General features: G+C 38.2%; 1 long non-coding RNA gene across 1 annotated transcript in view; it reads left to right on the top strand.

Moving 5' to 3' along the window:
• The first annotated feature begins 4,246 nt into the window (after window positions 1-4,246).
• LOC137095963 (uncharacterized) overlaps window positions 4,247-10,765 on the top strand; it is a 29,078-nt gene continuing 22,559 nt past the window's right edge. The window contains exon 1 of the long non-coding RNA XR_010909108.1: window positions 4,247-4,289. This is a non-coding gene — a long non-coding RNA (uncharacterized lncRNA). The remainder of the gene's footprint in view (window positions 4,290-10,765) is intronic.

The following is a 10,765-nucleotide window of genomic DNA, read 5'->3' as shown; positions in this document are numbered from 1 at the left end:
ACATACTGTGTTTTTGTATCAGTAAAATAATAATAATAATAATAATAATAATAATAATAATAATAATGTGATCTTGTGTGCAGTGGGCTCATCTTTTTGTGTTTCAAATAATGATAATAATTTATTTGTATTCCAGCCTATCTCCCCTAGGGGACTCAAATAAAATAAAATAGAATAAAAATGAACCTTATCATGTCCATACATTAGGTCTTCAGTCCTTCTCTTTTCCTGTCATAATGTAAATCAGACAGTAATTGAAGGATAAACAAAAGGAAGGACTTTTGAAATGGAGTGTGTAGCTAACTCACAGCTTTCACCTAATAGCACAGAGGACAATGGGCACTTGTGTAATCCATCACAACCGTTCTTAAGTTCTTAATCAGATAATGGTGATGGCTATAGGAATGTTACATCACTCCCATGGAGACCATTTTCATTTTACCCTATCTACAATTGTTCATATAATGTACATCTATTTTATACTGTAGCCACATTTTTATATTGAAATGATATGAACAGCCGAGGAGAGACTAATAAATTATTGATAGCTGGAAATCACCATATTAGAGGTGCATATAATACAAATTATTGATAGTGGTATCATTCAAATATGCTATGGATGGCTGTATGCAACTTACCGTTTTGATTAACTTTATAGCCACCTCTAAAACCGATTCATTAAAACCACTTTTTAATAATTCAGTATTCCTGGGATGAAACCCTCCACATCAGGCAGTTTAGAAGATCTGCTCTCCAAGAATCTAGAAAGATGACAAGGTTTCATAGACTACTAGAAGGTTCTGAGCCAAAAGGCATATCTGATATGGCCATTGCAGAAATCTGTAGTTTAGTGCCATAATAGTCAAGAGCTGGAGAGCAGTTCAATAAATATGGCATATACAGAAATGTAAAATATATCATGCTTTTATAGTGAATTAAAATTGATAAATGGACAAAAAGGTGGACAGATAGATAGACCTACAGACACTACTATCTTGAAGGGTGCAATTACACTTACTATGGACCAGATATAGCTACACTTCAGACATTAAATGGTTTCACTTCTGTGAGTGGCAATGTTTAGGGACTTCCAAAAGCAAATTTTCAGCACCCTCACTCCTTGTGCTAGATGGCAACTATTAAACAGTGGAATTAAAATAGCAAACAAATGCAGAACCAAATACACATAACATATGCAATGTGTATCATACATCCTGCAACTGTAGTCTGGCAATTTTGAAGTGAATATGGAGATTTCATATTGGACAAATGTCCAGCTAATTCCTTAGAAGAATTTACACATAAAACACCAACAGGAACCCGACCTTAAACCTGCAAGAAGTCAGGCTGTTCCTTCCTTCTCAAATCTGAATGCAGTCAGCTCTCCACATTTGCTGGTTTACCCTTTTCCAGATGTGATTATTTGTGCATCTGATGGATACATTATCTCTAGGAATCTCTAGGTCCTCTATGTTCAACTTCTGCTGGATGTCAACTGCAAAATTGTGCTCAAGGACCCGTAGATTCCCAAAGAGAACACTTCTTTAGGCATTCGCAGGTCTTCCAGTGTAATTCTATAATCATTCTATGACCATTCTGATTCTACAGTGGAAGTTGACTACAAAGTCATGCTGGAGAACGTAAAGAGTTATAGAGAGGTGTTCTCTTAGTGGATTTTTTTGTTGGATTTTTCCCACATATGCAGGGAAAATGTGCCTATTCCCCTAGTTCTAGTAAAGATGGAGGACCAATTGTATTTTTTATTAATTTAAATAGGGTTAATCCTGTATAAACCTCAATACATGGGTAATACCAAGTGAATTATGCCACTTCATTGGGCTATTGTTAAAAACAGCTTCGCCACATATGATTCAAGCCATGTTCCTCCAGTAAATATAACAAATGCAACATTTATCTCCAAAATCACCTCTTCTCCAGTATAAACTTCAAAGAATTTAATCTGCCTTCTTATATCACAAGAGCTGCTTTTATATGAGGAAGGGGGGGGGGTCATTGGCAAATGGTGGGTTAATGAATTATAACTAAAAGGTTGTCATTGGGAAACTTTTGTTTTAAATTATCTAAATTAAAGCAATGGCTCCTTCTATTTTTATGCATGTATAAAATCGTTGCACTTTCCATTTAACAATATAGCTTTCATTCTCATTATCAGAATCATAAAAAAGATTGAAGTGATGAATTCTTTTTAAAATGCAAAGTGTTTCAGGCCAGAAGTTCTGAGAAATGGGATTTCCTTTTTTTTGCACCCTTTCTTCTTATATGCAGGTATTAAAATATATACATTTCCATTTCCATTTTCTCCTTTACCCACACCAAAAGCTATATCTTCTGTTTATAAGTTAAAGAGGGGAGTTGTCCAAAATTGCATTTTGACAAAACAGTGATAAAAAAGTAAAATGGTAGAAATGAAAAGTTCTAGATGTATAAAGCTAAACGGAGAAGTAATTCACATTAATTCAAAGCAGAGTTTCTTTATTGGATTATAGGCTGATTATGTTTACAAATACACCGCCAGAAGGTTTTTTAATTTTGGGGCAATTTCATTGTTCATAGATAGATCTATCTCTCTATAGATACATATCTACAAAATTATGTGGTTATGTGTTTTAAATGAGATACAGCTCCTTCCTGCTTAATGTAATATATATGCTCCCATTTTTATGGCACAGTGCAAAAGCTGGGCAATTTTATAACTATTTTTATTCAAAATATCATCATAAGTGAAAGATGTAAACAACATTATGTTTATAGACTGAGTATGAGTTTCCATTCACGGCAACTTAGTGACTTCGCCTCGAAGAGAAGCAACTTCCACCAGGAAAACACGATCTGTTTTATTATTGCCACCATTTCAAGACTTTGACTGTGTTCTTTAAAACATGCAGTTTCTTGTGAAGGTTTAAATGCATGTTGTAAAAATTACCTCAATCCCCACTTCTTCTCTATGGCTTGCTAAAAATAATTTCATCAGCTGGGAGGAAATGACTCGACACAATTTTGTAAGTTTAATAGCTGTATTATCAGTTCAAGATTTATGACAAATTCTTATCTGTGTTTAATCAAAAATTAGGTGCCCTTGAATTTAATTGGGATTACTCCCAAAGATGGCTATCTAACATGCCAACTTAAAGGAAGAGTACAGTCAACCAAACAGAGAGTTTGGGAAAGTTGCTTTTTGGTTCCCAGAACAGTTCCCAGAATCCAGTTAGAATTCGAGAATTGCAGCATTTGGAGAAAACCTCTCAAGGGCGACCCATTCTGCCATGCAGGTATACATAACAGAAAGCAATAAAAATATCTTGGTGTCTTGTCTTTTAGACCACATCAATTCTAGTTTCTAACATATTATTATCCTGATTTTCTGTGGGCAAGCAGATGAAGACTAGTATATGGCATATATTCTGTATCTCAGAAACTGGAGCTGATAAGGGGAAATTAGTGCCATTTTTGGAATTAGGAGGTAATATATGCCTACAAACAGGGCTAACATTTGAGACACCAATATGTATGTTGGCCAGTGAGCACTCGTGAAAAATGGCCATCTGTCATTTATTTTAAAATCCTCCAGGGAAGGAGACTCCACCACACTCCGAGGCAGCAGATTCCATTGCCAAACAACTCTATCATCAGAGTGGTCTTCCTAATATTCAGATGGAATCTCTGTTCCTGCAGTTTGAATCCATTGCTCCATGTCTTAATCTCTGGAGCAACAGAAAAGTTTTCTCCTCCTCAATACAACATACTTTCAAATACTTAAACATGGTTGTCACATTACTTCTTCAACTTCTCTTCTCCAGGCTAAACAACTCCCTAAGCTGCTTCTCTGAGAGATTCTAAGAATTGTAGTCAAACAAAGCAACAATTCAAAACTCTGACTAGTCATGGGGAACATTTTTTTTCTACACAGGAGCCAATTTGCAATATCCAACTATTCTTCATGGTCAGTAGTCTCTAGTCTGTATGATAAGCAGACATATAAGTGCACAGACTTGTCTCCCCCAATGCGAAGAATTACTCAGACTTTTCCTTTCACTTTCTGTATTTGCAGAATGTATTTGCAGAGGGCACACATTTTATCTGAATCTATGTTTTCTTTTGCTCTCTTCCTCTAGTGTCTCCTCTGTTTTGTTTTATCTGAGCAGTAGCTCTATATGGGCAGCAATAGCAGTACAGCCTTATTGCCTTAACACCTGCTTAATGCATGTTTTCCATATGCTTCCAGGGACTAAGATGCTGGACCGTCTGCCCATATGGCCTCCCACATCACAGTAAGTCATATTCCTAATTGGCAAGTTCTTTTTTTAATGGTAGCATTGTGGTTTGAGGGTGATTTTTAATACTCCGAAGAGTCATAATTTTAGTGGAGGTTGCACCTCCAAGGATGGTGGTTGCAATGATTCAGTTCCTGTGGTTCATCTATCATCTGGTGGTCATCCTCCTGGTGATATGTGTGTATGTACCTCCAAGTCATTTGTCAGCTTGATGGTGACCTCATGAATTTAATTAGGTTTTCTTAGGCAAGGAATAGTCATAGAATTATAGAATCATAGAACTGGAAGAGACCAAACTGGCCATCCAGTCCAAGACCATTCTGTCATGCAGGACTAAACATTCAAAGCACTCTTGACAGATGGCATCCAGCCTCCAAAAAACCTCCAGAGATGAAGATTCTATCACACTCCGAGGAAGTGATTCCGTTGTTAAAGAGCTCTTACCATCAGGAAGTTTTTCCTAATATTTAGATGGAATCATGTCTCCTGTAGTTTGAAACTATTGCTATGTGTTTTAGTATTTGGAGCAGCCGAAAACAAGTTTTCTCCCTTCTTTGTTATTTCTTTTATCATCATATTTATCTAGGCTGGATCTCTAACAAAACACTGTCTACCTTTGAAGTCATATTTCATGACTGATAAACCTATTAGAGCTTCTCAGAGTTTATGGACCTAAATCCAGTTGGCTGTTTCCAATTATATTGGCCTCATTAAGTGGGACTACTTAAGTGTCGATTTAGCATCCAGCAACTGATTAAACTGATCTGCCTTGAAGGAGGTCCTTCTCAGTGGCTGCAATCAGCCTCTGGAAATCTCTTTCTCAATAGGAGTGATTTCCTGCTGATAGGTTAGGACAGGAGAATCTTGGGAAAGGAGAAGAAGCCTGGTAGCAGTGTGCACACTTTCAAAAGGTGACGGTCCAGCTCCAATTTTGGTTTGCTTGCCTCATGTGATAAATATAAAGATATACTACTACTAACATCACAAGATCCCTTCCAGACATGTTTATTCATAACATGTATTTATTAGAGTATGTGCTTTATGTAATGTGCCCATGGTGTAATAATAAAATCAGGATGCGGGTGGGGATACCACTGTTAGCCTGTTGTAGAAAAAACAAGAAAAGCTTTTTGGCACCCTAAAGATGAGCTGGCATAACCTCTTGATGACCAATCAAGTGAGGTGGAGTTCTTGGAAGCTGATGCCAAACAATGCTTGTTAGTTTGTAAGGTGAAGTAAGCAGGAGTCCACTTAATCTTCTGGTAAATAAATCTTGTTAGGCTTTAAGGTGCCATGAGACTTGAGATGCTGCTGTTTGCACAGTGCCTTGGCAGTAATCTACCTTATGTTTAAGCTCATGTTTAATTGCTTATTGACAAAATATATACAAAATATACTTCAAACTGCAATCAAAATTGGACAACGGACCATTTCTAGTGAGTTAGGTTTCACTTTGGAAACAAGGCCAGTTAATTCAGCACCCCAAAATGTGGAGATGAATCCTAAAAAGATGAATTAAGAAACATCTCTCAGTTACCATTTGGGAAAATATTCACTCTTGTCATGACTCCAGACTCCAATCAGCCCCCTGTAAAGGAATCAGACAAATGCCACCAGCAGAATTCTATATTTGTCTGCTTATTTGATTCTTCTGCTTTTGCTTTGCATTATCTAAGAACTTCGCTCACACTGAAAAAAAAAACCTTCATTTTATTTATTTTCAAATTTATTAGTTGCTATTCTAGAGAAATACTCTGCCCAGGGCAAGTTACAATAAAATCAATAATATACAACAAACACGGTATAAGAAAACAGCACACGCTAATAGATAGAGAAGATACAATAAGCAGTACAATAAGAGTATAATATCAAACGGGCGAAACAAGTATTATTTTCTGCTGTTGCCTCTAAACTATCTGTAAGGAAAGATTCAGCTGGGCTTCTCCTGAGACTAAATTCTGTGAAGGCAGCTCAAGCTTGCACCCTCATTAATTATCACACACACATAGAACTCAATAATGCAAGTATTTTGCACTGATTTGAACACAGAGTAGTGGAGAGCCCATACACAGAGATGGCCTCATATATTCTAAGATAGTGGTAGAAACTATAGTGGGTCTGGGGGCAATTTTTTTGCCCTAAACACTTCAGGGGCTGCATAGATAGCAAGAAATCCCTAAAAGACACAAAATCAAACAGCCCTCGAAGTTGTTGGAACTCTCTTTCTGCTTTGGAAAAATAAATGTGGTCTGCATATGATCCAACATTTCATAGATGAAAACCAGGACACCAGGACACATTTCATAGATGAAAACCAGGACACCTGTGGCCAAAGAATACCAGCAGACTGTGGACAGGATGACAAATGCTATTAAATGAGGAAGAACATGTACGCTAAGAGAGATTGCAGCAGGTTGACAAAAGCTATTAGGACCTCATCACAAAAGTTTCACCACACATCATGGTGAATCCATGAGCTCACAGAGCGGGGCATGGATAACCTGTTGCACCCCCACCCCCGCATTGTGTGGCTTACTTTAACTGCTATTTCACACTGCCGCTTGCTTGCCCCTTCTTTGACGGAGCCCAGCCAGAAGTTCATGTGTTTTGTCTAATGGGATCTATCCTGAAAGGGAAGAATAAGTGGCGTACAAAGGGCCAAGTAGCCCTTCTGATGAGGACATTTGTGAGGAAGAACATACAAGCCAGGAGAGATTACAGCAGTTTGGTTTTGCCCGGGTCTACTGGCAAAGGCAAGCTTTGATCCCTTCCTCTCAGCTGCTCAGTTGTGGAGTAAACCACTTTAGCACTTTTAAACTCAGTTTGCAGCAATTGAAATAAACTGAGGAGAAAGACGGAAAGTAATAGTAAGAGAAAGATTCTAGGACATTCTAAAAGCAGCTAAAAAGTGGAACAACAGAAAATTAATTAAGACCTTTTCTAGGTATGTGTCTCATGTTAAACAGTGCAGTCTCCCGAGGAATGTGCAATGGCAGTGTAGAAAGTTGTGGTCATTTCCCAAAGGGTCTCAAAAGACCCAAGTCAAGAGAAAGACCACATTTTGAAGCAGAATTCAAATCTTCCCCTGGCTTTTAGTAATGTGGGCCAAAGATTCCCTTGCCTCACATTATCATGGGCCAATCCCATGTGATGTGTGGCCTCTGTAGGGCTGATTTTAATCTACGCCAACCTAAGATAGGGCTGGGAAGGAATAAGAAGACCTTGTAAAAGGAAGTTTCTTTGTCAGCATTTTTTGAAGTGAGGTATGCCTTTATTCTACAGTCTGCCATAATCTTTTCATCCATTCTTATCTTTATGCCATGCAGTGATTTATTGCTTTATTTATTTGCAGTATTTATATTCTGCCCTCCTCACTCCGCAGGGGACTCAGAGTGGATTGCCATGCACATATACATGGCAAACATTCAATGTCAATTAGACATACAACATATATAGACAGACACAGAGGCAACCTAACATTCAAACTTTTCAAGCTTCATGAGGGTATGCTCGATTCCGGCCACAGGGGGAACTGCTGCTTCACTGTCCACTTGTAACACCGAGTCTTTTGATGGCGTACCTCATTCTCCTGCATGCTGCTGGAAGGTTTTATGGTGTTGTAAATTAGTTAAATTAGCCTCCCTTCATAAAGTGGTACCTAAATTTCCTACTTGACAGATGCAAATGTCTTTAGGGGTGCATAAATCAACAAAAAGCTAAACTATTAATGGCTGGGAGCTCACTCTGACCTGGGTTGGCTTAGAACTGATGACCTCTTGGTCAGTAGTGATTTAATGTAGCTGGCTACTAACTAGCTGCGCCACAGCCCGGTCCTGATTCATGGTCCAAATTAAAGGGTACAGGTTGCCATGTTAATAGATCCAGATTTAGTTAAGGAATAAAGTAGGCACATAAAGATGTACCTTCTCCATATCAGCTTGTCAATGCTTTTGAAATCTTCTGCTGTGGTTCTTTTGCAAGTGCCTTCCCTACCAAAAATGTGTTATGTGACAACACAGAATGCCCCCTTTTTTTGCTGGTGCCCAAATGACCTTCTCTAAAGAGGTGTGTCTAACATTAATTCCTCCTAGATTAAAGTACTAAGTAAAGACAATTGTTTTTTCCAGTGCATTTTAATATGCGAAATGTTGTACCTTAGCTTGCTGTTTGTTTTTATTTGCATCTATATTGTATTGGCATAGGTTCATTATTGAAGCTTTTTGCCAAATCAACTGATCTATAATTTTTAGCCTTCCCCCTCTTGTCTTCTAACCTGTTGTGCCTGAGTCAAATAGTAGAAAAGGAAGGATGGAAAGCAAATGGCTGTGCTTTTCAAAGAGAGTGTGTACTTTTCTTGGTCTTTGGGGGTTATAAGTAAATAAGTGAAAAAGGATTCTTGCTTATAAAATATTTAAGGAACTTCAGAGTAAAAGCAATAGTATTATTACCTGTAATTGCAAACAGGATCATACTGAGATTGGATTAAATTCAGAATGATTTTGGAAATGCACAATAGGATAGTATGGATATATAGATATATGCGTGCATAAACTCTGTGCTCGTGTATAAAACTTCAATTACCACTGAAATGAAAGATACGGGAAACAGATATGGACTCATCTGACTTGAATGCTTCTCTTTAAAGTTATGTAACTGATTTTGGTAAAGATACTATGATATTTCCTATCACACTATATTTAAGTATTAATGGATTTTTTCCCATGAAATCTCTATCTCTCCTCTGCAAGGTAACCTTTGTCCATAACACTTGTTTGATATTGTGGGCCTTTCCATGGCAACCAATTGTGATGTCATGCATGGAGAGATTATGAGGTCAAAAGAACACGCAAAGCAGAGCTAAAAACAAGAAATGGGAAATATTCAGCAAAAGTACAAATATTTAAAGTTAGGTATTCACAATGAATAGAAAACAGGTCCAGATCAATGATGGAAGTTAGAAAACCCATTTGTGGTGTTCATTTTTGTTCCTACTACAGGCCTGTGTATGTATGTATGTGTGTGACATGCCAAAAGTCAATCAGTAAGTTTTCATGGCCAAGCATGGATTCGAACTGTGTTCTCCACAGTCATAAGCCAACGGTCAAATGCCTATGTTACATTGATTTTACATTGGAATAAATGCCTCTGCCCATGCCTATGATCTTTCTCAGAGGTTGTGCAAATGTGGCACCACATTCAGGATCTTGCATGCCCAGTTACACTGAGGCAAATCATTGCATATGTTATTGCACTGTCTAAGAATTCTATAAGTGGATCTTTAGTAATGAATGGGTAGTTGGATTGCACAACAGGAAACTGTATGACTACATTGTCTCTTTTGCTATTGGTTGTTCAACTATGTAATCAAGTAATTCTAGTAGATCTACTCTGTAGCCCAGTACAGGATCTTGACTGTAATGCAGTGGACAGAGAACTGTAAACAGAGAGGTCTATGATAAATGGAATGCAAAATGTGTAGGCTGTGACAATCCATATCATTAATGATGACTTCGAAGTTTCATGTTTTGTTCTCTTTTTTTTGGCTTAGGACATAGGATCCTAGTGAGAAGAAAGTAATGCTTAGTACTACTATTGTTTCATTTTCTCCATGGTTTGGTATGGTTAATTATATGCCTTTGAGTCATTTTTGAATTATGGCATCCTTAAGGTGAACCTACCATGTGGTTTTATTAACAAGGTTTGTTCAGAGAAGACTTGCTTTTACTTTTCTCTGAGGTGAAGAGAGTCCCAAGGTCATCCAATGGATTTTCATGGCCAATCAAAGATTTGAATGCTACCCTCTCGGGATCCTGGAAATTTACCATACGAGGCAGGCAAACTGGCCTTGCAGATGGCCTCTACCATATAATGCTGTGTGAATCCTGCTGTTGATGTGGTTCGAAGTCCAATGATTTTCCTGTCCATAGTTGTTAATAGGCTTGTGCAATCTGGGTAAACTTTGTTCCATTTCAAGACCTGACTTTTGGTAGGGACCCCAAATAATTTTTTTGGGAGCCTCACATATTTGAGAGGGCAGAGATCTGTTTTCGCTCTGGGGTGCCAAAAGATCCATTTTCTGTGCTGTCAAAGGCTTTCGTGGCCGGAATCATTGGGTTGCTGTGAGTTTTCTGGGCTGTATGGAGAGGCGCTGCAGATAGGCACACATGCTTTAAAGAGGCTTCAAGTCTAGAGGAGAGGTGCTCAGCTGCAGGCAGGCATGCGCTTTAAGGAAGCTTCTTGTTCTTAAAGCTGTTTTTTTACTGTGTACAGGAGAGACACTTGGCACGTGTGCTTTAAGGAGGTTTCTCAACTGTTTCTACTATAGAGGAGAGGTGCTCCGTTGCAAGCAGGCATGCACACTTTAAGGAGGCTTCTACTCTAGAGGCGAGGTGCTGCAGGCACACACTTTCTCTCCCGAGTCTTTACCATGCCAGCAGCCACACACTCTTTCCAAGACATTTTAAGGAGGCTTC

Source organism: Anolis sagrei, chromosome 1 (assembly GCF_037176765.1).
Source record: "Anolis sagrei isolate rAnoSag1 chromosome 1, rAnoSag1.mat, whole genome shotgun sequence".
Classification (NCBI taxonomy): Eukaryota; Metazoa; Chordata; class Lepidosauria; order Squamata; family Dactyloidae; genus Anolis; species Anolis sagrei.
Note: the sequence above shows the minus strand (reverse complement) of the source record. Positions and strands in the feature narration are given on the sequence as shown.